The sequence below is a fragment of the Diabrotica virgifera genome, chromosome 9 (assembly GCF_917563875.1).
Source record: "Diabrotica virgifera virgifera chromosome 9, PGI_DIABVI_V3a".
NCBI lineage: Eukaryota > Metazoa > Arthropoda > Insecta > Coleoptera > Chrysomelidae > Diabrotica > Diabrotica virgifera.
In genome coordinates, this window is record NC_065451.1 from 156,226,442 (window position 1) to 156,253,492 (window position 27,051).

Sequence of the window (27,051 nt, forward strand, 5' to 3'; positions counted from 1 at the left end):
AAATAGGATGAAGAAGATAGCAGATAGGATAGGAAAAGGGAAGGTATAACAAAGTAATAGGAATTATGAAAATAATTGACGGTGAATGGGGACAAAATTGCGGTTAAGGGATGTTTGTCGGTTAACACAATTGGGACTTTTCTTTAGGTCTTTGACAATTTCCAAATCCTCGTATAAGTCTAAACGGAGTGTATTTTTTTGTTGAATGTTGTGTATCAACTGGACCCCATCAGGAATCTTAAGTTCGTGTTTATTCACTTTTAAATGGTGTGAAAAAGCTGAAGTGGTATCTCTCTTACTGTGTTCTGCCGATCGGGTGGAAAGAGATCTATAAGTTCTACCAATGTAGGTTCTTACACTGTAGATGATGTTGTAGGTCACTTACACAAAAAACATCAATCAGAAACTCTTGCATCCAAACTATCAACAAATTCAAAACTAAACTTCTCTCTAATAACAATTCTTCTATTTCCAACATCAATCCCTCTTCTACTTCCACGTCATCTTCATCTTTTCCCAATTTTTCATTTAACAAGTCTAAATCCCTTCTATCCACACTCAAATCTATTAAAAATAAAATCAAAAACCAACACCTCATTTTTAGTAAAGCAGATAAGGGTAACTGCCTTGTTATTTTAGACCAACAACTATACATCGACAAAGTCACATCTTTCCTAAATAACAATAATTTTAATCTTCTCCCTGTTGATCCTTCAAAATCTTTTGTTTCAAAAATGAAAAACAATCTTAAACAGCCCACATAACAATTTCATGTTCTTAGTAGATTCATAGAACATACTTTTCAGAAAAAGTATATACTTAGAATATGCGTAATTACCATTGCGAATGTGCAGAGCATATACTGAGTATATACTACATTACAGTACTTAAACGTTCTATGTATATACTTAGAATGTACTACCGCACTTCTTTTCAGTATATACCAAGAACATACTTTTTAGAAGATTCTAAGGAGGTGCTATAAACCTTCTATTTATATACTTAGAATGTACTATCGCACATATTTTAGTATATGGGAAGAATATTCCAAGGAAGTGCTATATACCTTCTAGTTATATCCCTAATAGCACAAGGACGTCCAATGGACGTCCATTGGACGTCCTTCACGGACTTTAGGGACGTCCATTGGACGTCCGTTTTCGTCCGAGGAACGTCCTTTATACGTCCTATTTTGGTCCAAATGTCGCGCTACCGAACGTCCATTGGACGTCCATCTAAGGTCCGAGGGGACGTATATTGGACCTTAATCGGACGTAATTTGGACCTTGATCGGACGTCCTAGGGGACGTAAATTGGACCTTAATCGGACGTAAATTGGACCTTAATCGGACATAAATTGGACCTTAATCGGACGTAAATTGGACCTTAATCGGACATAAATTGGACCTTAATCGGACGTAAATTGGACCTTAATCGGACGTAAATTGGACCTTAATAGGACGTAAATTGGACCTTAATGGGACGTAAATGGGACCTTAATCGGGCGTAAATTGGACCTTAACAGGACGTAAATTGGACTTTAATAGGACGTAAATTGGACCTTAATCGGACGTAAATGGGACCTTAATCGGACGTAAATTGGACCTTAATCGGACGTAAATTGGACCTTAATCGGACGTAAATTGGACCTTAATCGGACGTAAATTGGACCTTAATAGGACGTAAATTGGACCTTAATCGGACGTAAATGGGACCTTAATCGGACGTAAATTGGACCTTAATCGGAAGTAAATTGGACCTTAACCGGACGTTCTAGGGGACGTGAATTGGACCTTAACAGGACGTCCAATTTTGGTCCAAATGCCACGTTACCAAACGCCCAATGGAGGTCCACTTAACATCCGAAGGGACGTTCGGTGGACGTCAATTGGGCCTTCATAGGACGTCCCAGTTTGGTCCAATGTCTTGCTGCCGAACATCCATCTAATGTCGTGGGAAATAAAAAATATATTTTTTAAGGAACTTATATTACATCTTATATTAAATTACAATTATTGGATATTACATTATTTACATTAAATTACAATACACTTCTCCAAGAAATTAACGCACCACCTTAAATATGGGGTATTTTTTATGTCTCGTATTTCCTAAACCTGTTGTTTCATCTAAGTGATTTTTTTATAATATTATAGCCTAGGCTATAGGTTACCTCCTTAAGCTTGTCATGCACAGGGAGCTATGCTGTAATATATGAACATTATATCATATCGCTCTCTATAGTAATGAGTGAGCCTGCAGACAGAAAACAAATGGTTCCATATGTGCAGGCTCACTCATTACTATAGAGTGCGATGTGATATAATATATATTACAGTATAGCTCCCCGTGCATGACAAGCATAAGGAGGTACTTAACCTATAGCCTAGGGCCTAGGCTAGAATATTATAAAAAAATCACTTAGATGCAACAACAGGTTTAGGAAATTCGAGACATCAAAAATGCCCAATTTTTAAGGTGGTGCGTAATCGGCTGTATATACAGGGTGTAACAAAAATACACGTCATAAATTAAATCACATATTCTGGGACCAAAAATAGTTTGAATGAACCTAACTTACCTTAGTACAAATATGCACATAAAAAAAGTTACAGCCCTTTGAAATTACAAAATGAAAATCGATTTTTTCGATTATATCGAAAACTATTAGCGATTTTTTATTGAAAATGGACATGTGGCAGTATTATGGCAGGAATATCTTAAAGAAAAATTATGGTGAAATTTGTGCACCCCATAAAAATTTGATGGGGGTTTTGATCCCTTAGATCCTCCCAAACTTTTGTGTATGTTCCAATTCAATTTTATTATTGTGGTACCATTAGTTAAATTCAATATTTTTGTTTCTTAGTATTTTTCAGATAAGGCAGTTTTTATCGAGTTGCGACTTCTTTTTTAACATGTCTACATAAAAATTTTATGGGGGTTTTGTTCCTTTAAACCCCCCAAATGTTTGTGTACGTTCCAATTAAACTATTACTGAGGTACCATTAGTTAAACAGAATGTTTTTAAAACTTTTTTGCCTCTTTGTATATTTTTTCGATAAGGCACATTTTATCGAGATCTGGTTTTTTTTAATATGGTTCAAAATATCCCTAAAAATGTAAAGCATAAATAAGTCTGCATATTATTACCAAGTCTCCATAATCGTACTTAACCATATACAAATATGTGGTGGATTTGACAAATATTCAAAATATTTCGATAAAAATTGACTTTTCGAAAAAGCAATAAGAGGCAAAAAAGTTTTTAAAACGTTGTGTTTAAATGGTACTACAATAATAATTAAATTGAAACGTGCACAAAAGTTTGGGGGGGTTTAAAGGAACAAAACCCCCATAAAATTTTTATGGGGTGTCCAAATTTTACTATAGTTTTTTCGTAAGATACTGCTGCCATAATAATGCCACATGTCCATTTTCAATAAAAATCTCTAATAGTTTTCGATATATTGGAAAAAATCACTTCATCTTGTAACTTCAAATGAATGATAAAGGCACAGAGACTTAGATGGCGAGGTCACATTGAAAGGATGCCAAACACGAGGACTCCAAAAATGGTACTAAACTACACTACAGCTTCAAGAAAGAGAAGAGGAAGGCCGAAAAATAGATGGAAGCAAGAGGTCGAAAAAGATTTGGAAAGAATGGTGCTACAGGGTCAGAAAAGAAAAATGAATAACAGGAAGGAATGGAGAAAAATCACATATCAAGCCAGAGAAGATCTCAGTACATAAAGAAACGTGAAAATGAAGAAAAAAAACAAACTTTTCAAGCCATGGGCCTCTAAGACCCTTGGTGCTATTATATATATATAACTTCAAAGGGCTGTAACTTTTCTTGTGTGCACATTTGTACTAAGGTAAGTTAGGTCCAATCAAACTATTTTTGGTCCCAGAATATGTGATTAAATTTATGACCTGTATTTTTGTTACACCCTGTATATATCTACATACTTCGTCTAATTTACTAACTGTTGCGCGTCATCCGCGTCGTAGCCTGTGAGGTTGCATGATACCAACATGAAATATTTAGGCGGTAGGTGTGTTCTTTTTTAGAATCACTTTGCCGAGTACACTGGAATTACAGCCACTAGACATATTTTATTATATACGCGTAGAAATAATATTTGAAGATTTCTATTAATGTTAACCTAAAGAAATACACAATAATATGTTTCATTTAATTTGTATAAATGGATTATAAAGCGTTTTTATGAAGCAGATTTGTTCGGATCACACTGTAACTGTAATCGAACGAAGGTGACATTTTAGAATAAATTGGTAACATTTATTTGACAGTTACGGTGATGACACTTCATATTTGTTTATATTCTTTACTATAAGTATCTGTTTTATTTATTATATTTACTGTTTTTATTATTTACTTTACTATAAAAAGATCCTCTACTATAAAAATATAAATTTCACCTAATTTTATAACGACTTGGAATAATCGAGGTATCTGACAACTTTTTTAGTTGTTATTGTAGACATACTTATACAAAGAAACCTACCGGCTTTTTGCCAAGAGTTCGGAGCCGTTTTTTAATTATTAACAATGCAGTGCAAAAACTCTTGCACTGCAAATCTTAAAAGATTATAACTTAATTCTTGTTCTCTATTTCTTAAGTTTTTACTTATTTACATTGAATATTAATTTGTTTTGTTGTATAATCCACGTTTACAATAATTATGTGACATATTTGATTTAAAATGGATTCAGGATCTTTTTATACTTTGGCAACTATGTCAACTTAGATCTCTGGCGTAGATAATGACGTGCAACAGTAAGTAAATTAGATGGACTGTAGGTTATATTTGGTTCTTGGGACATCAAAGTATATTTTTTAGACATTCTTAGTCACTGATATGACATACCTCCGATTTGTTTTTTCATGAGTTTTGTAAGAGAGACTAAAAACTTTTTTTATAGTCACCTCCTGTTTTCATATATTTTTTGACATGTTTTGTAGTAAATTCAACTATCTATTTACTACAAAACATGTGAAAGCAGATGATCCTAAAAATGGTTTTTCGTCTCCTACAAAATTCATGAAAAAGCAGATAGGAGAATTATTGTACATTACAATTCTCTGATGTTTGGGAAAAAGGGCTTAAGTCAGAATTGCACATCGATAATGTTTTGATGATTTCTACAGTACTGTAGTAGATTCTACTGTACATACAGTTTACATCTACAACAGTTTTTTTCTGGTCCAGAAATCATCAAAACATTATCAATGTGCAATTCTGATTTAAGTCCTTTTTGCCAAACATAAAAAAACAATCTGGTCATAACTGACCAATGAGCAATTTTAATTTAGCCTAAATTACTACTGTTTCTTAAAATGAAGAGCTTACCCCATAGCGTCTCTTATCTAATCTAACAAGATCGTGCACTATTCTAACATACACAGGCACAGCACACAAGCAATATGCTCCGTTTTTCACTATCACCTATCACTCAAACTAGTTCAAAAGGATTTGTCCTCTTCAATCTTCTAGTTTGCCCAGTAGTATCAAGGAGCTGGATTTCCTCGATATTCTTGAACTCATGAAGTTGATGCTCGTGACCCTGCTATCTTCTTGATATTTGTTGATAATGTAATAACTTATTATGCATGGACAATGTGGACTTTCTTCCAACTAGCCAATACACTTTTTATATCCCTCTTTTGCCTTTCATAGCCACAAGGCTATACATTTCCTTCTTGGTTTTTTTTTGTAGGCCACTTTCAGCTGATTCTAAAAAAAATTAAAATGAACGGTAATTTTTCTATTCTTTACAATTAAAAATCAAAAGAAATAGGTACCTATTTACAGGTAATAATATGCATGTATAAATGATTCGTTTCATAAAGAATAAAGAAAATTGAAAACGGATTTTATAATACTTACAAAATTGTTTAAACAAGAGATCTAGCCAGTGCCCAGAGCAAAAACTAGCAGACAGTACAGCAAAAAAGCCACTAATTTCCATTTCCCACACCCCCTTATCGATGCATTTTTTTCCAATCAAAATTTTTACTTTTTTACTAAATTTTAAGGTTATCGGTTATGTTATGAAAATGAAATGTGATGACCAATGACCACGAGACGCTACATAGATACTCGCGCGGCAAATTTGAAAATGAACGCAAATTGAACAGTACAATAAATGGTCTCTCTTAAAATCTTGTAATGGAAAATTTTACCCCTCCAGGAAGACATTGTACTATGTTCATAGAATCTTGTGGTAACTTTCCACCCATAATTTAATCAGATAGATGTTCACGGAATAGAACGGTAGTACCTACATTCCTGGAATGTTTTGTGTTGTTAGGATTAAACTTTTATTTTATTTATTCTTGAATATTTCCTATTGTTATACATTGTAACCAATAATTTACAAATAAGATTTTCATTACATTACATAAAATCAAAAACATTTTTTGGATATTAAACTATATAGTTTGTTTATAATTGTAATAATTGTATATACAATTTTGAATTAAGATTTAATCTTTTCGATTTAAACTACAGTAAAACCTGTGTTACCGGCCCCCTGCAAACACCGGCCACCTGTACTAACGGTCAGTTTAAAAATTCCCCAAACCAATTACAGTAAAACCTGTCAGTAACGGCCACTAAAAATGAAAAAGCTATTGGCCGATATAGAAAGGTGACCGGTATTGCCAGTTTTTGTAGTCTAGATATAATTGGTTTGGGGAATATTTAAACTGGCCGTTAGTACAGGTGGCCGATTTTATCAGGTGGCGAGTAACACAAGTTTTACTGTATATCTAGACTACAAAAACTGGCAATAACGGCCACCTTTCTATATCGGCCAATAGTTCTTTCATTTTAGTGGCCGTTACTGACAGGTTTGACTGTATTTCATTAACGTAAAGTTAACGCGTAAGTTAATATTTTATTGAATTATTTTGCTATTTGATCCCGTAATTGGTATAATGTGTCCAATATAATATATACGCGTTCATAAAACGTCCGTATTTCGTCCAGTATGGACGTCCAAAGGACGTTCAACGTCGGACGTCCAAAGGACGTCCATATTTATTCCGTCCGAAGGACGTCCAACGTCGGACGTCCATATTTATTCCTTCCGAAAGACGTCCAAAGGACGTCCGTTTATAGTCCATGGACGTAAGGACCAAAAATGGACCTATTTTGGACGTCCAAAGGACGTCGTGTGCTATTAGGGATACTTAGAATGTACTATCGCACATATTTTTAGTATATGGGAAGAATATTCCAAGGAAGTGCTATATACCTTCTATGTATATACTTAGAATGTACTATCGCACATATTTTTAGTATATGGGAAGAATATTCCAAGGATGTGCTGTATTTCTCAGAAGTATGTTTTCACCCAATCTCATCCTATATAGGTTCTACCAAAGAATGCTAACACACCCACAGGGTGTGTTAGTATTCTTTGGTTCTACTAATATATTATATTTACATATTCTAATTGCATATGAGAATGTAGATATTACATTCTACAGTATTACGTAAAAAGTAAGTATAAAATATATAAACTTTAGTTAGTTATATAGGTACCTATGTATAATAAATATTATATGGGTAAGTAGCCTATATATAAAATATAAGTAATATATTTAGTTATTATGTGCACATCAAAATAAAAATGCTGCTTATATAATTATATAATAGCCAAATATATTATAATATGTATGTAAATTACTAAAATTTATAGGTATCTATATACATTATACATACTTTTACTTACTAGGTATTTAGGAAATATTGAAGTACCAATATGAATTTATTATTTTCAAACTGCTTTTTATGTTCTTAAAAATGTTTTAGTCCTTGTAGCTAGAAATACTTGGTCCTGTCCTACCTAACAGCGTAGACATAAATGCATAACTGTACTGGAAACTATTTTCATATTTTGCTCTTTTGTTACCTACCCCCTTCCCTTGTGCAGGTATAAAATGCAATGCAAGGGTCAGAATGACAATGAATGGCCGTTTCCGGATTCCCGAAAATTATTTTACTTATGGTATAAACTAAAAATCAAAATGGTATATTCATTTCAACTGAAAACGAAACGAGAATTTCTCATTTTTCTTCACAATAGAATTAAGTTTTAAACTTTTTACCATAGAATTAAAAAGGTTTAAAAAAAAATGAATTAGATAGTTCAGTAGTACCTACTAAAATACATAAATTTTATTAATTATTCGAAGTTGATAATCTATAGGCTCACATTATTCTTCTTCCTATAGGTAGGTACATACAGTATATTATTTTTTAGATATTTTAAAAGTATATACAAGTAGGTATGTGTTAAGTATATACTTTTGCATATACTTACGCATATACTAAGAATATTCGATTAAGGTATATTCTAAGAATAAACTTTTACGAACATTCCGAGATACTACGTACCCGAATGTGCTCAGTATATTCGGCGCAAGAATATTCTTTGAGGCACATGCAAAGAACATGAAATTTAGAATGTTTTTTATGGTACATGCTATGCTTGTACTACGCATATACTAAAAAGGATATACTTCGACGAATGTTGGTAGGATATGCTTAGAACATGATGCGAACATCATTGTTATGTGGGAGTTTACTGATTTCTTCTCTGAATATGAAGCACCTTACACCAAAATTCCGTCTAATCCACTCACTCCCAGGTTATACGGTTTACCAAAGATACACAAGGTTGACATTCCCATTCGTCCCGTTGTCAGTTTCATCAATACTCCAGTCTCTATTTTATCCAAATTCATTCTTAACATTATTAAAAATTTTATTAACTTCACCCCACAGTTTACTGTTTTGAATTCTCGCCAATTAGTTGAAAAACTTCAACTTGTCAATCTTAATCCGAATATCGTCATGCTGTCTTTTGATGTTAGCAATTTATTCACTTCAGTCCCAAAAAATGAATCGATTAGTCTGGTCAACTCGCTTCTTTTAAATAATTCGGTGACCTCCACTACCACTTCATCTATTATAAACATTCTCAAAATCTGCCTATCTCAAGATTACTTTGTCTTCAACAACAACTTTTATCAACAACCAGATGGTTTAGCAATGGGAAGTTGCTTATCCCCTTTCTTAGCTGATGTCTTTATGGATCATTTAGAATCCAATCATATCACAAAAAATCCAGAGATATTACATTGGTTTCGTTATGTAGATGACATTTTAGTCCTCATATCTGGTAACTCCGACTCAGCTCACAACTTACTTCATAAAATCAATCTAATCCATCCTAAAATCACTTTTACCATGGAACTAGAATCTTCTAACTCCATTAACTTCTTGGACATATCTATTACCAGACTAGATGACCACTTCAACTTTGGTATCTACCGTAAACCTACACAGACTGATCACGTTATCCATTCCACTTCTAACCATCCTCTTTCACATAAACTTTCTGCATTTCGTAGCTTTATATATAGATTAAACTCTATTCCTCTATCTACAACTGAATTTAACAAAGAACTGAACATCATCAAACAAATTGCAGTTAACAATGGTTATGACCCAGACATCATCCTTAAACTTCAACAGAAAAGAGAACTTAAGTTACTTCAACAATCCGCTTTCTCATCATCTTCCACAACTACTCCAATTTATGCCTCCTTACCGTTTAATAACTCCAAATTATCTGAAAGAGTCAAACAAATCATTTCTAATTCTTGTGATAACATCAAAATCTCATTTAAAGTCAATAACACCCTCAATAAAAGCTTAACTAACACCAAAGACCCTATCCATTACATGAGCCGTAGTGGGGTATACAGACTCTCTTGTTCAGACTGCGATGCTACCTACATTGGTAGAACTTATAGATCTCTTTCCACCCGATCGGCAGAACACAGTAAGAGAGATACCACTTCAGCTTTTTCACACCATTTAAAAGTGAATAAACACGAACTTAAGATTCCTGATGGGGTCCAGTTGATACACAACATTCAACAAAAAAATACACTCCGTTTAGACTTATACGAGGATTTGGAAATTGTCAAAGACCTAAAGAAAAGTCCCAATTGTGTTAACCGACAAACATCCCTTAACCGCAATTTTGTCCCCATTCACCGTCAATTATTTTCATAATTCCTATTACTTTGTTATACCTTCCCTTTTCCTATCCTATCTGCTATCTTCTTCATCCTATTTACCCACTGTCAACTATCTTCTTCGTTCCCTTACTGGCTCCAAACTCCTTACACATACTAATCATTACTAACCACATAAACTCCTCTTAATCAAAACCTAATTAATTTACCATACCCTCTTTTCACACTTCTTTCATTTCTTTTCTTCATTCAGTTCAACCCTCATACCCAACTCTCCAATCTTTCTCTTTCACTCATTTCACCTATGCTTGACCCTACATCACACTCCTTTGCTTTTTGTCTTTGACCTTTTCCAAATATATTTTTTATCTTCACATCTAACATTTCATCACTTTATTTCTTTAATCACAGTTAAACTCAGTCATTCTTTAATCAAATTATAACAATATTCATTCTCTTAATTTTGTTTTATTAATTCTATTTCATTCATTACACCTATTGTTTTCTATACTAATTAAATTTTAGTTTGTATCAACTGGGCAACCTGTTTTCCCTAAAATTATTTATTATCAATTACATATTCACCAGTTTGTCACAAGAATTTTCTCAATTTCATTAAAATTTTTCCATAATAATTGCATTCCTGAATCACATTTTCTACTATCAGATTGACTTTATCCTAACTCCAATCTATATAAAATTTTTTAATTTTCACCTACATCCAAACAATACTTTCCCTACTACCTATACAACCATCAATACACATGCTGTGGACATATAAATTTCTTGATATAATAATATTCCTTTTCAAAATTTAAAACTTCTTCTACAACACCACTTATTTAATTTTATTTCTGTTATTACTACTAATCAGCTCACTTTATCATATTGTAATTTTTTGATCAGGTTAATTTTATTTGATACAGTCAATTTGTAGTTACCTACAGTTAAAATAATTTTATTTTGTAAAACACATTATCTTTTAATTTTAAACAACAATAGATTTAATTAACATACAATTTCAGATATTAAAAGCTTTAACATATCTTCTTCTGGATCATGACTTTGTTTTTTAAAATTCCTAGAAAATCGACTACCTTCTTCCTTAACTGTCAATGTCACATCAAGCATTTCCTTACATAGCTTTGACACTTAGTAGTCATCGTTGACCGAAGATGGTTGATTGGGTCCTCGGGTAGAGTTTCACCATGTTCCCAGAGGTTTAATCCTTTAACATCGGCGTTTAGCCATTTTAAATTTATTTCAACATAATGTAGATTTATTTATAATCACAACCATTGTTTGGTTCTGGGGCTATTTTGCAAGTATTCAAGTAAGTAATCATAACCACATTTTTTAACTTTCACAATTTCAACCATCTTTTTAATTTTAATAGTGGGATTACTTATTTGATTTTAGATCACTGATGATGGACCGATAGGTTTGAAAACGTTCTGATGAACTCATTTTATTGAATCCATTGGGATTCTAAAAATTTTTAGTAAATATACCTTTTACATAGAAGTGGTTTTTACTTCATGTTCCAGTTTGTTTAACTATAAGGTATACAGCCAATCCAGGGAACTACCCCTTTTTAGTTTAAAACTCTATTTGTTTTAAGTCTCAATATTTCGTCACTATTTGGTGACTTCTTCAGGAGAAAACTGCAAATTTATTAATATTAGACATGGACAAACTTAAATATTTCGATACTTACAACTATAAGAGTAAAAATTTTAATTTCTTTAACATTATTTTGAAAATTGATTTAGAAAATGACAGATTTTATTTTGACTTATTGGGGAGTTATGGTAACTGATATTATATATATTATAATATATATATATATATATATATTATATATTATAACTAATATTCTAACTAATACATAACATTTAAATAAACAAATTACCCAATTTATCTTCTAATAGTTAATCTACCTCAATTTTATTTAAATTTCTAAATACCAGTCTTACACTAACTCATGAAGTACCATCAATTACATTTTATAAATCAATTTAACTTACTCTAGGTCCTTTCTTAGTTTTCTACTATTACCTTTCCACCTTAAAATTTCGTAAATGTATAATTTCCTTTTTTACTTTGACCTATTCACTAAAAATTGTATATATCAGATAACATTCTATTAATATAAAATATATTGCAGTTACCATAACTCTCCAATAAGTCAAAATAAAATCTGTCATTTTCTAAATCAATTTTCAAAATAATGTTAAAGAAATTTAAATTTTTACTCTTATAGTTGTAAGTATCGAAATATTTAAGTTTGTCCATGTCTAATATTAATAAATTTGCAGTTTTCTCCTGAAGAAGTCACCAAATAGTGACGAAATATTGAGACTTAAAACAAATAGAGTTTTCTTTCAACTGACCGAATTGCCGTTATTCAAACATTACTATTTAACACAGTACGGTCGATAATATTTGTACAAATATATTAACATATCTACTAATATTTCAGAACCAACTTCCTTTTGAGTATAGTTCCAAGTACCTATTGAATTCTGTTTTTTTAATATACTTTACAATATTACTGATTCTCCAGCAGTCTATATTCGTGAGTGAACGACTGAACTAACCACACTGTATAACCTATGATATAATACACGTGTTATTTAATTTATATTTGCATTTTACTCTTGACTTGATTTCTTGAAGAAATGAAGGACGTCGCTTTATGAAAATTATTGCATTCTCTGCACGAGCACGTGTATTAAATAATTTTTCTTTTGTCAACTTTTTTTATAAAAAAACAAGGGGCTTATTATCATATTTACGAAAACGTTTTCTTCCTTAAAAAAATGTTTAAGATTTTGTTATAATATACTGCGTGATATCAAAGAAATATAGAAATATAAAATAAACATTGAAACAGTTTTCTTGTGTCATGTCAAGTTAAAAAATATTATATATGTATATTGGATTCATTTACAATTGAAGACCTAAATGGATAAAGGTCATATAATATGTCACATTTTTTGAAAAAATTGTTTTATTAGGATTTTGTTCTTCTAGTATGCTGTTTAACTTTTTAAATTTTAAAATAACCTATTTTTAGCTAAATAAAAATAATAGGGAGGTTATTAAAGCAATATGTCACACTAGATTCTCGAAATTCTAGTGGATAAAGGTATTATGTCCAAAATCGCGTTTGAACATAATACCTTTCATCATCATTCTCTTTGCCTTATCCCGATGCGGGGTCGGCTTCCCTAATTGCATTTCTCCACACAATTCTATCTTGGGTCATATCAATTTTAATCCCCTTTACCAACATGTCCTGCCTTATCGTCTCCCCCCCCCCCAGATCTTCGTTGGTCTTTCTTTCCTACTCCTTCCAGGAATCTGCACTTCAGCTATTCTTCGTATTGGGTGATTAACGTCTCGACGTTTAACATGACCAAACCATCTTCACCTATGCTCTCTCATTTTGGCATCAATTGGTGCCACACCTATACTTCCCCTAATATACTCATTTCTAATTTTATCCTTCTTTGTCACTCCACTCATCCATCTAAGCATTCTCATTTCCGCCACATACATTCGCTGTTCCTCTTTCTTTTTCGCTGCCCAACATTCAGTTCCGTACATCATAGCCAGTCTTATGGCTGTTTTATAGAATTTTCCCTTCAGCTTCATTGGAATTTTTCTCTCACAACATACCACTCGCTTCTTTCCACTTCATCCATCCAGCCCTAATTCTACTGCATGCATCTTTATCTATTTCTCCATTACTCTGTAATACCGATCCCAGGTACTTAAAACTATTGCTTTTCACAATCAGTTCACCATCCAAAGATACCATTTTATTTGTAGTAACTCCATCTTTAAATGAACATTCCAAATACTCTGTTATTGTCCTACTAAGTTTTAAACCTTTTTCCTCCAGAGCTTGCCTCCACTGTTCCAGTTTTTGTTCTAAGTCTCTTTCACTATTTCCTACTAACACGACATCATCAGCATACATTAAGCACCATGGAATGTTACCCTCTAATTTCGCTGTTATCTGGTCCAAAACTAATGAGAATAAATACGGACTAAGCACAGAGCCTTGGTGAAATCCTACTTTCACGTGAAATTTATCAGTCTCTCCCACACCTGTCCTAACACTAGTCGTTACTCCCTCATACATATCCCTCACAATCTTTAGATATTCACCAAGGACTCCTTTCTTATTGAGTGCCCACCACAGAATCTCTCGAGGAACTCTACCAAGAAATACTCAATATACGTAAAATATATCTTATACATATGCTTTCTCAAGATCAACGAATACCATATTATGATCGTTTGTTTCTTTACTCCTGTATTTTTCCATCAACTGCCTTATAATGATGCGTTTCTGCTTTGGCTTTTGCTACTGCTACTTTCGCTTCCTTTTTCGCCACCATATAGTTTTGAAGATCTGTGTCGGATCTGGTTTCTTGCCACTTTTTATATAATTTTCTCTTCTCTTTTATTTTTCCTTGTACTTCGTTTGACCACCACCAAGTCTCTTTATCCTCAAATTTTTTCCTGACGTTTTCCCAAGTATTTCAATAACAGTCTCTCTAATACTACTGGCCATTTTTCTTCATACCTTACTTTGGACATAATACCTTTATCCATGTGAAATGTGTAAATATGGAGAATTTTTTCTACGACTTTGAAGATCTGATGATGAACCTCTATTTATGTAAAAAGCAAACAAACAGTTTAAATGAAAAGGTTAATTTTCGTGATAATGTAACATGGATAAGAGTGGACGAATTTGGCTTCTACCTCTAGAAGACATACCTTAATGACTACGTGCCATTCCAGCAAGTATATTTAAGAAAAAAAAAAGGACAGCACATTAACGTTTACAAAAGGACAAACACGTTTTTGGACGGTTTTTCGCAAATAACTCCAAAATTAAGTATTTTGTCGAAAAAATATTCTTAGAAAAAATATAACGTATACAAAATTTAAAAAAATAGTGTATGTATGAAGTATGTAGATCCAGTGTAAGCAGAACTGGAGCTAATGAAAAGTAGATTCTTATTCGACAAATTCCAAATCAAATATTTCAACGTAAATAACCAAAAAAATGAAGCACTTTTCGGTGAAAAGTCATCACAACTTTTTTAAAGTGTTTCAGCGGTTCACAGTGCTTATATTTCAAAACATTGCGATTTAAAGTAAAACACATTTTTTGGAAGTTTGAAAAAAAATCTTTTTTAAATTAACTAAAAATTATTAGTGGTACAAAAAATCTTAAAGAGTAAAAAAATGTAGGTTATGCTTTTCTAAATATTTCAGATTTTTGCTTTTTTGGAAGATAAAAATTGGTTAAGATATGACTGTTCAAAATTTGCATACCCTGGGTAGAGAATTTTTCATTTATTAAAAATAAATAAATGAAAATAGTTTCTATCCTTGTGGGATCGGTACTCACCGGAGGGACCGCAGACGTTCGGATACAATTAGCGTTTCTTTGCAAAAACAATGACGACTGTGCTAAGTAACAAGACACTTACTCAACACACACACTACCCATTACACTAGGTACCTGATTGGAAAAATCCAGTGAACCATGCCAATGGCCATTAGTTGTGGAGGCATTAAGCCAAATAAAAAAAATTACATACACTCGTGATTAGTGACTTGTCCAAGCCCTTTCTACTACAGCCCTTTTATGAATAAGAACTTTATACCGATAAAACTTACTGAGCATATAAACAATATATAAGTAAAGTAGCTTGTGAAGAGGTAAGGATTAATTTCATTTGAGATGGTAATTAGGCGGTTACTTTCACCAGTTTTTTTTTACCCAAAAATGGGATCATCTTTATTCTGAGCGCATCTTGCTTACTTTTAAGCTATAATTTTTTTTAAAGATCAAGAATAATACTTTTTTGAACATTTAAACAAGTTATGATGAGTTTTCCATGGAAAGTGATTCATTTTTTGATTATTTTACGTTGAAATATTCGATTTGGAATTTGACGAATAATAACCTACTTTTTATTAGCTATAACTCTGCTTCTACTGGGTCTACAGAGTGCACGCATACACCATTTTTTCAATTTTTGAAAAGCTATATTTTTGCTAAGAATATTTTTTCGATAAAATACTTACTTTTTGAGTTATTTGCGAAAAACCGTCTAAAACGTGTTTTTTTTTCTTGAAAAATGAAGATATTCACTTGCAAATAACTCGAAATGTATTAACTTGATGAAAAAACTCTATTAAACAAAAGTTGCTTAGAATTAGTCAGCTTATCCACTTCCAGACGTATTTTGACAGTATTCACCCCCCGAGAAGGGTTGGACTCAACCGTAGAGCAAAAACACATATTGCCACAGTATCACTTTTTTCTTTGACATGTTAGCTATGCTTATACCAAATATCATGTCAATTCAAGCTCTTGTTTCAAATCCAAAGGTTCTTTAAAATCCGGAGGTTTTGCAATATTTTACCATGAGTGAATGGACTATAAGGCCCATCGGTAGATAGAAATTAAAAAAAAAACGTGCCATACCAAAATAATTACCAGCTTCTACGCAAAATTTGCTTGCAAAATTGATTACCAAATTGAAGGAATGATTAGAATATGGAATATAAAAATGCCTTTGAAGATAACTGCTTAATTTGTCATGAAGTCGGTTGTATTTTCCTGATATTTGACAGAAGACAAAGCAAAAAACTGAGTTTGACTGGAAATCATAAATTAACCATTCTCTTTTTTTTTTGTCCCAGTTAGCCCTATTTGATTTTTTTAACATTTTAATTTTTTTTAAATTACTGCTTAAATAATTCAATATTAATTAATGCATTTGTGTAGGACGCGGCCGCCTAGTCCGCCTAATGGTTAATCCGGCACTGTATAGATAGAAATGTTTTTTGTGAACAATAAAAGGTAGTCAGGCATATAGAAACATTTTATGAACTTTAAATCAAAAGATTAGTACTGTATCAACTTAGTACTAATGAGGTGTGCAATAAGCTATGAAAAATGAAAACCTCGTAAATAATAATAAATACAACCTCATTTTAGATGAGAAACACGTATATCCAGATATACGAGATTATCATAGTTACTTGGGCAAAGGCATTATATACTGCAAGGATATTTACGTGTTTTTCATAGTTAATATTTTTGTATTTCCAATTTAATAGCAACATTTAACACTTTTAGCTCTGGGCCAATATCAGATATTTGTCTCAATGTGCTCGAATTAAAAATATGTAACGGTAATTTTTATTTTTAGGTTATATTATGCAGAAAATCAGTTTTTTGCCTCTCCTGTAAAATTGTAATTTAATGAGATACGAGGTTTTCACACTAAGCTATCGTATAGTCATTTTTTTTGTAATTCAGTTTATAAAGGATATTGTAAGAACCTCCACCATTTTTTAATATTATGCATGCGCACATAATTTTCTTGAAACAATAAAGTTTATTTTATTTGGACCAGTATTTTATTCTACAGCAGTGTTAAGAATCATTGCATAGTTGATGTAAAAACAAATACAGTGATATAAGACAAATTCATATTGAAAACAAAGGAGAATAGACTACGTTATGACATACCACTAGTCAGAGTCTGGTTCCATGAAATCTCGTACCGCGACAATTCGTAACCGGACAAATGGTAACGGACTATTCGTAACAGCGACAGTTCGTAACGGCGACACTTCGTAACGGCGACAGTTCGTAACTATACAAATTCGCAACGGACAATTCGTAACGTACAAATTGAATTATTCTGTATATTTTTTAACGAGGAAACTGACTGTTAATATGGTTAGAAGACGGAAATATCATAACAGGTAATTATAATCTTTCCTTTACAAAATGTTGACTTACTTACTACAAAAATTTGGGAATGTCTAAAGACGGTTGTCGGCTTTAAGATTTCACGAATTACTTCGTTATTTCTTTGTCTAGGTATAATAATATGTAAATTTAAGGAACAAAAAGAGGGATCAACTTTTAAAAATATTGTTAAAAGTTTGTATATGTTTAAATATTTCTTTGTGTTTAAAGACTTTTATTATATTCTAAAACACATAATATAAAATGTGTTAAACATGTTTATCCCGGTACTGATTCTCTTATAGTTATTAAGGTACCAAGGGTATATAACGATAATAACGCTTTAGGTCAATGGTGTATATACCGAGGGTCTTTGGTCCGAGGGATATACGTTGACCGAAAGCGTTAGTATCTATAATACCCGTGGTGCCTTCAACGTTTAATGCCCGACTAAATTCTTCTTTATATGCAAAAAATTTGAATTTGAATGAATTTTGAATTAATAAGTTTTCAAATAAGTACATTCACCAGCAATAGTCGTAACGTAATTGTGGTAACCATAGTTTTACTTAGGTTGTTATTTGTCAACTTAACAGTATTTAACTAATTATTTAAATTTAATGCCCTAGGACGTTATTTTACAAATAAACGCCCTAGGGCATTATATCATACTTAACTGACTTCGAAATCATGTCATTAAATATACCAGTCGGACATTAAATTGAAAAATATAATTTAAATTATAACTGTAATAACAGTTAGTTTCCACGTTAGCAAAAATAAACAGAATAATTCCATTTTGACGTTACGAAATGTCCGTTAGGAATTTGTATAGTTACGAACTGTCGCCGTTACGAAGTGTCGCTGTTACGAACTGTCGCCGTTACGAGTTGTCCGTTACCACTTGTTCGGTTAGCGAATTTACAAAACCTATACTATTTCAGTCATGGGGGCGACTGAATTCGAGTAGGTTTTGTATGCAGAATATTATATACATATCCTATGCTATTTCGGTCCAGAAATTAACTGTATCGGTGTAGGATTTGTAAGCGAAATTTTTTATTATCATTGAGCAAATGTCTATCCTGTTTCAGTCATGTAAGTAAAACTAATCAAATATTTACTAAGTGGATTTATTATTGTATCATAAAATTTAGATAAGTTTTAAAAATTAAAATTAATAATATATATTTGGATAATATTAAAAATTAAAAACCAATGAATAATTACTAATGTACGCGCGTACATTAGTAATTATTCATTGGTTTTTAATTTTTAATATTATCCAAATATATATTATTAATTTTAATTTTTAAAACTTATCTAAATTTTATGATACAATAATAAATCCACTTAGTAAATATTTGATTAGTTTTACTTACATGACTGAAACAGGATAGACATTTGCTCAATGATAATAAAAAATTTCGCTTACAAATCCTACACCGATACAGTTAATTTCTGGACCGAAATAGCATAGGATATGTATATAATATTCTGCATACAAAACCTACTCGAATTCAGTCGCCCCCATGACTGAAATAGTATAGGTTTTGTAAATTCGCTAACCGAACAAGTGGTAACGGACAACTCGTAACGGCGACAGTTCGTAACAGCGACACTTCGTAACGGCGACAGTTCGTAACTAATAGCACAAGGACGTCCAATGGACGTCCATTGGACGTCCTTCACGGACTTTAGGGACGTCCTTTGGACGTCCGTTTTCGTCCGAGGAACGTCCTTTATACGTCCTATTTTGGTCCAAATGTCGCGCTACCGAACGTCCATTGGACGTCCATCTAAGGTCCGAGGGGACGTATATTGGAACTTAATCGGACGTAAATTGGACCTTAATCGGACGTCCTAGGGGACGTAAATTGGACCTTAATCGGACGTAAATTGGACCTTAATCGGACGTAAATTGGACCTTAATCGGACATAAATTGGACCTTAATCGGACGTCCTAGGGGACGTAAATTGGACCCTAATCGGACGTAAATTGGACCTTAATCGGACGTAAATTGGACCTTAATCGGACATAAATTGGACCTTATTAGGACGTAAATTGGACCTTAATCGGACGTAAATTGGACCTTAATCGGACGTAAATTGGACCTTAATCGGACGTAAATTGGACCTTAATCGGACGTAAATTGGACCTTAATCGGACGTAAATTGGACCTTAATCGGACGTCCTAGGGGACGTGAATTGGACCTTAACAGGACGTCCAATTTTGGTCCAAAGGCCAAGTTGCCAAACGTCCAATGGAGGTCCACCTAACATCGGAGGGGACGTTCGGTGGACGTCATTTGGGCATTCATAGGATGTCCCAGTTTGGTCCAATGTCTTGCTGCTGAACATCCATCTAACGTCCTGGAAGGTCATTCGGTGGACGTCTAGAGACGATATTTAGACCTGTGGAGAATGTATTGTGGGAAATAAAAAATATATTTTTTAAGGAACTTATATTTCATCTTATATCAAATTACAATTATTGGATATTACATTATTTACATTAAATTACAATACACTTCTCCAAGAAATTAACGCACCACCTTAAATATGGGGTATATTTGATGTCTCGTATTTCCTAAACCTGTTGTCCCATCTAAGTGATGTTTTTATAATATTATAGCCTAGGCTATAGGTTACCTCCTTAAGCTTGTCATGCACAGGGAGCTATGCTGTAATATATGTATATTATATCATATCGCTCTCTATAGTAATGTGATATAATATATATTACAGTATAGCTCCCTGTGCATGACAAGCATAAGGAGGTAACATATTCTAGGGCCTAGGCTAGAATATTATAAAAAAATCACTTAGATGCAACAACAGGTTTAGGAAATTCGAGACATCAAAAATGCCCAATTTTTAAGGTGGTGCGTAATGGGCTGTATTTACAGGGTGTAACAAAAATACAGGTCATAAATTAAATCACATATTCTGGGACCAAAAATAGTTCAAATGAACCTAACTTACCTTGTACAAATATGCACATAAAAAAAGTTACAGCCCTTTGAAATTACAAAATGAAAATTGATTTTTTCGATTATATCGAAAACTATTAGCGATTTTTTATTGAAAATGGACATGTGACATGTGGCATTATTATGGCAGGAATATCTTAAAGAAAAATTATGGTGAAATTTGTGCACCCCATAAAAATTTTATGGGGGTTTTGATCCCTTAAATCCTCCCAAACTTTTGTGTATGTTCCAATTCAATTTTATTATTGTGGTACCATTAGTTAAATTCAATATTTTTGTTTCTTAGTATTTTTCAGATAAGGCAGTTTTTATCGAGTTGCGACTTCTTTTTTAATATGTCCACGTAAAAATTTTATGGGGGTTTTGTTCCTTTAAACCCCCCAAATGTTTGTGTATGTTCCAATTAAACTATTACTGAGCTACCATTAGTTAAACAGAGTGTTTTCAAAACTTTTTTGCCTCTTTGTATTTTTTCGATAAGGCACGTTTTATCGAGTCTGGCTTCTTTTTTAATATGGTTCAAAATATACCTAAAAATGTAAAGCATAAATAAGTTTGCATATTATTACCAAGTCTCCATAATCGTACTTAACCATATACAAATATGTGGTGGATTTGACAAATATTCAAAATATTTCGATAAAAATTGACTTTTTGAAAAAGCAATAAGAGGCAAAAAAGTTTTTAAAACATTGTTTAAATGGTAGGTACTACAATAATAATTAAATTGAAACGTGCACAAAAGCACATTGTTTTCGATACATTGGAAAAAATCACTTTTCATTTTGTAACTTCAAATGAGTGATAAAGGCACAGAGACTTAGATCACGAGGTCACATTGAAAGGATGCCAAAAACGAGGACTCCGAAAAGGGTACTAAACTACACTATAGCTTCAAGAAAGAGAAGAGGAAGACCGGAAAATAGATGGAAGCAAGAGGTCGAAAAAGATTTGGAAAGAATGGTGTTACAGGGTCAGAAAAGAAAAATGAATAAGAGGAAGGAATGGAGAAAAATCACATATCAAGCCAGAGAAGATCTCAGTACATAAAGAAACGTGAAAATGAAGAAAAAAACAAACTTTTCAAGCCATGGGCCTCTAAGGCCCTTGGTGCTATTAATATATAACTTCAAAGGGCTGTAACTTTTCTTTTGTGCACATTTGTACTAAGGTAAGTTAGGTCCAATCAAACTATTTTTGGTCCCAGGATATGTGATTAAATTTATGACCTGTATTTTTGTTACACCCTGTATATATATATAAAGGTTATATTTGGTTCTTGGGACATCAAAGTATATTTTTTAGACATTCCCTGGATATAGTCACTGATGTGACATACCTCCGATTTGTTTTTTCATGAGTTTTTTTAAGAGAGACTAAAAACTTTTTTTATGGTCACCTCCTGTTTTCATATATTTTTTGACATGTTTTGTAGTAAATCTATCTATTTACTACAAGACATGTCAAAATTTACATGTGAAAGCAGGAGATGATCCTAAAAATGGTTTTTCGTCTCCTACAAAATTCATGAAAAATCAGATAGGAGAATTTGTACATTGCAATTCTCTGATGTTTGGGAAAAAGGGCTTAAGTCAGAAATGCACATCGATAATGTTTTGATGATTTCTGGACCAGAAAAATCGGCTCTTTTTATTGGTACATACAGTTTACGTCTACAACAGTTTTTTGCTGGTCCAGAAATCATCAAAACATTAGCAATGTGCAATTCTGACTTACACCCTTTTTGTCAAACATAAAAAAAAGCAATCTGGTCATAACTGACCAATGAGCAATTTTAATTTAACCTAAATTACTACTGTTTCTTAAAATGAAGAGCTTACCCGATAGCGTCTCTTATCTAATCTAACAAGATCGTGCACTATTCTAACATACACAGCCACATCACGCACTATGCTCTGCTTTTCACTATCACCTATCACTCAAACTAGTTCAAAAGGCTTTGTCCTCTTCAATCTTCTAGTTTGCCCAGTAGTATCGAGGAGCTGGATTTCCTGTTGTTTGTCGGGATTCCTGCTATCTTCTTGATGATTATATCCAGGTTCCATTCCTAGGTCTTAATATTTGTTTATAAAGTAATAACTTATTATGCATGGACAATGTTGAGTTTCTTCCAATTAGCCAATACACTTTTTATATCTTTATTTTGGTTATATCTGGTTTTTTGTAGACCACTTTCAGCTGATTCTAAAAAAAATTAAAATGAACGGTAATTTTTCTATTCTTTACAATTAAAAATCAAAATATTTACAGGTAATACATGCATAAATGATTCGTTTCATAAAGAAAATTGAAAACGGATTTTATAATACTTACATAATTGTTTAAGAGATCCAGCCATAGCCAAAACTAGCATACTAAACAGTACAGTTGAGTACAGCAAAAAAAAGCCACTAATTTCCATTTTTCACCCCCTTATCGATGCATTTTTTTCTAATCAAAATTTTTACTAAATTTTTAGGTTATCTTATGATGAAAATGAAATAAGATGACTTGATGACCAATGACCACGCGACGCTACATAGATACTCGCGCGGCAAATTTGAAAATGAACGCAAATTGAATAGTAAATGGCCTCTCTTTAGAGTATGGAAAATTTTACCCCTCCAGGAGGACATTGTACTCTTTTCATAGAATATCTTGTGGTAACTTTCCAGCCATAATTTAATCAGATGTTCACGGAATAGAACTTTGATAGTAGAATTCCTGGAATGTTTTGTTGTTAGGGGAAACTTTTATTTTATTTATTCTTGAATATTTCCTGTTGTTAAACATTGTAACCAATAATTTACAAATAAGATTTTCATTACATTACATGAAATCAAAACATGTTTTGGATATTAAACTATATAGTTTATAATTGTAATAATTTAATATACAATTTTGAATTAAGATTTAATCTTTTCGATTTAAACTACAGTAAAACTTGTGTTACCGGCCCCCTGCCAACACCGGCCACCTGTACTAACGGCCAGTTTAAAAATTCCCCACACTAATTACAGTAAAACCTGTCAGTAACGGCCGCTAAAAATGAAAAAGCTATTGGATGATATAGAAAGGTGACCAGTATTGCCAGTTTTTGTAGTCTAGATATAATTGGTTTGGGGAATTTTTAAACTGGCCGTTAGTACAGGTGGCCAGTAACACAGAATGTACTGTATATCTAGGCTACAAAAACTGGCAATAACGACCACTTTTCTATATCGGCCAATAGTTCTTTCATTTTAGTGGCCGTTAGTGACAGGTTTGACTGTATTTCATTAACGTAAAGTTAACGCAAGTTAATATTTTATTGAATTATTTTGCTATTTGATCCCGTAATTGGTATAATGTGTCCAATATAAGCGTTCATAAAACGTCCGTATTTCGTCCAGTATGGACGTCCAAAGGACGTTCAACGTCGGACGTCCAAAGGACGTCCATTTTTATTCCTTCCGAAGGACGTCCAACATGGGACGTCCGTTTATAGTCCATGGACGTTAGGACCAAAAATGGACCTATTTTGGACGTCCAAAGGACGTCGTGTGCTATTAGGGAAACTAAAGCAAAACCTGTGTTTCCGGCCACTTGCCAACATAGGCCACCTGTACTAACGGCAGGAGCGTCATTTGAAATTTTGATAGGGGGGGCAAGCATTATATATACAATACATTTATATGCAAACATAATACAAAATTGATCTATTTTTTGTAAATTTCAGTAATTTTCAGGGTTAGGGGGGGGGGGCAAATGCCCCTCTGCCCCCTATCAAATGACGTCCCTGACTAACGGCCAGTTTAAAAATTCCCCAAACCATTTACAGTAACGGCCACTAAAAATGAAAAAACTATTGGCCGATATAGAAAGGTGTCCGGTATTGCCAGTTTTTGTAGTCTAGATATGGTTTGGGGAATTTTTAAACTGGCCGTTAGTACATGTGACCAATTTTGGCAGGTGTCCGTTACTGACAGGTTTTACTGTATTTCATTAACGTAAATAAGTTAATATTTTATTGAATTATTTTGCTATTTGATCCCGTAATTGGTATAATGTGTCCAATAGAAGCGTTCATAAATTGTCCGTATTTCGTCCAGTATATATACGTCCATATTTATTCCATCCGAAGGACGTCCAACGTCGGACGTCCAAAGGACGTCCATTTTTATTCCGTCCGAAGAATGTCCAACGTCGGACGTCCAAAGGACGTCCATATTTATTCCTTCCGAAGGACGTCCAACGTCGGACGTCCATATTTATTCCTTCCGAAGGACGTCCAACGTCGGACGTCCAAAGGACGTCCATTTTTATTCCGTCCGAAGGACGTCCAACGTCGGACGTCCAAAGGACGTCCATATTTATTCCTTCCGAAGGACGTCCAACGTCGGACGTCCAAAGGACGTCCATTTTTATTCCGTCCGAAGGACGTCCAACGTCGGACGTCCAAAGGACGTCCATATTTATTCCTTCCGAAGGACGTCCAACATGGGACGTCCAAAGGACGTCCATTTATAGTCCATGGACGTTAGGACCAAAAATGGACCTATTTTGGACGTCCATTGGACGTCGTGTGCTATTAGGGGCGAATATATACAGTATATCCCTGTAAGTTGGAACCATATGGAAAACTTATACATTCTTCATAAAAAGTTCTGCATGGTCTAAAACCGAAGATGCAATCATCTGATATCAAGCTTTTCAATAGTATACGAGGGATGTCAAAAAATATGAATTTGTCTCAAGATTAAAGTCTATCTATCTATCTAATCAGCCCTAAACATCCATCCTTGGATATAGGCCTCCTCTTCCTTCTTCCATGCCTCTCTATCTTGGGCAATTTGCATCCATTTTGACCCAGTGTGTTTCTTCAGGTCATCTGACCATCGCATCTGTGGCCTTCCCCTTTTTCGTTTGTGGTTCCATGGTCTCCAATGTATTACCATCTTAGTCCATCTTTCATCCTTCTGCCGTAGGGTGTGTCCGGCGAACTTCCATTTAAGCTTTGCTACTTGGGTAGAGACGTCTTTCACTTTTGTTTTGTTACGGATCCATTCGTTTCTTTTCCTGTCTGATAATTTAATGTTAGCATTTGTCTTTCCATGGCTCTTTCTGTCTTTGCTATTTTTTCCATATTCTCTTTTGTAAACGTCCATGTCTGAGAGCCATATATTAAAACAGGGAGTATACATTGATTGAAGACTTTTGTTTTTAGGTATTGCGGGTGTTTTCTGTTCTTTAGAATATAAAACGGTTTTCCGAATGATGCCCAGGCCAACCTTATTCTTCTCTTTATTTCTTCGGTCTGATTTTCTCTATTTAATCTAGTGATTTGTCCTAGATATATATATTCTTTTACTTGTTCTATTCTTGTTTGTGCCACTGTAATTACTAGTTCTTCTTGTTGATTGGTCATGGTTTTTGTTTTACTGTAATTTATCTTCAGTCCTATCTTTGTCGATTCTCTATCTAGTTCTTCCATCATTCTTTGTAATTCTTCACTTCTTTCTGCTATTAATACAATATCATCAGCATATCGTAAGTGATTCCGATATTGCCCGTTTATGTTTATACCCAAACCATCCCAGTGCAGTTGTTTGAACACATCTTCTAGCGCTTGGTTGAATAGCTTGGGCGAGATGGTATCTCCTTGTCTTACTCCTCGGTTTATTTTAATAGGCTCCGTTTGTTTCATTAGCTTGATAGTTGTTGTTGCCTTATCATATATATTTGTAATTAAGTCGGTATATCTGTAGTCTATTCTGCTGTTTTGTAGGGAATTCTTTACTGCCCAGTGTTCCACACTATCAAATGCTTTTTCGAAGTCAATAATGCCATATATAGCGGGATATGATATTCGTTAGCTTTTTCGATTAATATCTTCATCGTTAAAAGGTGGTCACTTGTACTGAAGCTTTTTCTAAATCCGGCTTGTTCTCTTGCCTGGTATCCATCTAATTTAGTTGTTAATCTGTTTGTTAATATCTTGGTTAATAGTTTGTACATCACATTTAGTAAAGTTATGGGTCTGTAATTCTTTAGATCCTTTTTATCTCCTTTCTTAAATAGTAACAATGTTACTGCTTCGTTCCAAGTGTTGGATATTTGTTTTGTCATTAATATTTTATTCGTAAGTGTGTACAAAACTTCTCTAGTTGTTTTCCCACCATTTTTTAGC

At 33.2% G+C, this 27,051-nt stretch overlaps 1 protein-coding gene and 1 long non-coding RNA gene across 4 annotated transcripts in view; one reads left to right on the forward strand and one right to left on the reverse strand.

Annotated features, from left to right (window-relative positions):
* The window catches only part of LOC126891733 (circadian locomoter output cycles protein kaput), a 248,755-nt gene that overhangs the window by 134,251 nt on the left and 87,453 nt on the right, over positions 1-27,051 (forward strand). The window lies entirely within an intron of this gene.
* On the reverse strand, positions 21,312-23,547 carry LOC126891735 (uncharacterized). The gene is made up of 2 exons (XR_007700526.1): positions 23,217-23,547; positions 21,312-23,087 (listed from the first exon to the last, which is right to left on the reverse strand). It is a non-coding gene; the product is annotated as an uncharacterized LOC126891735 (long non-coding RNA).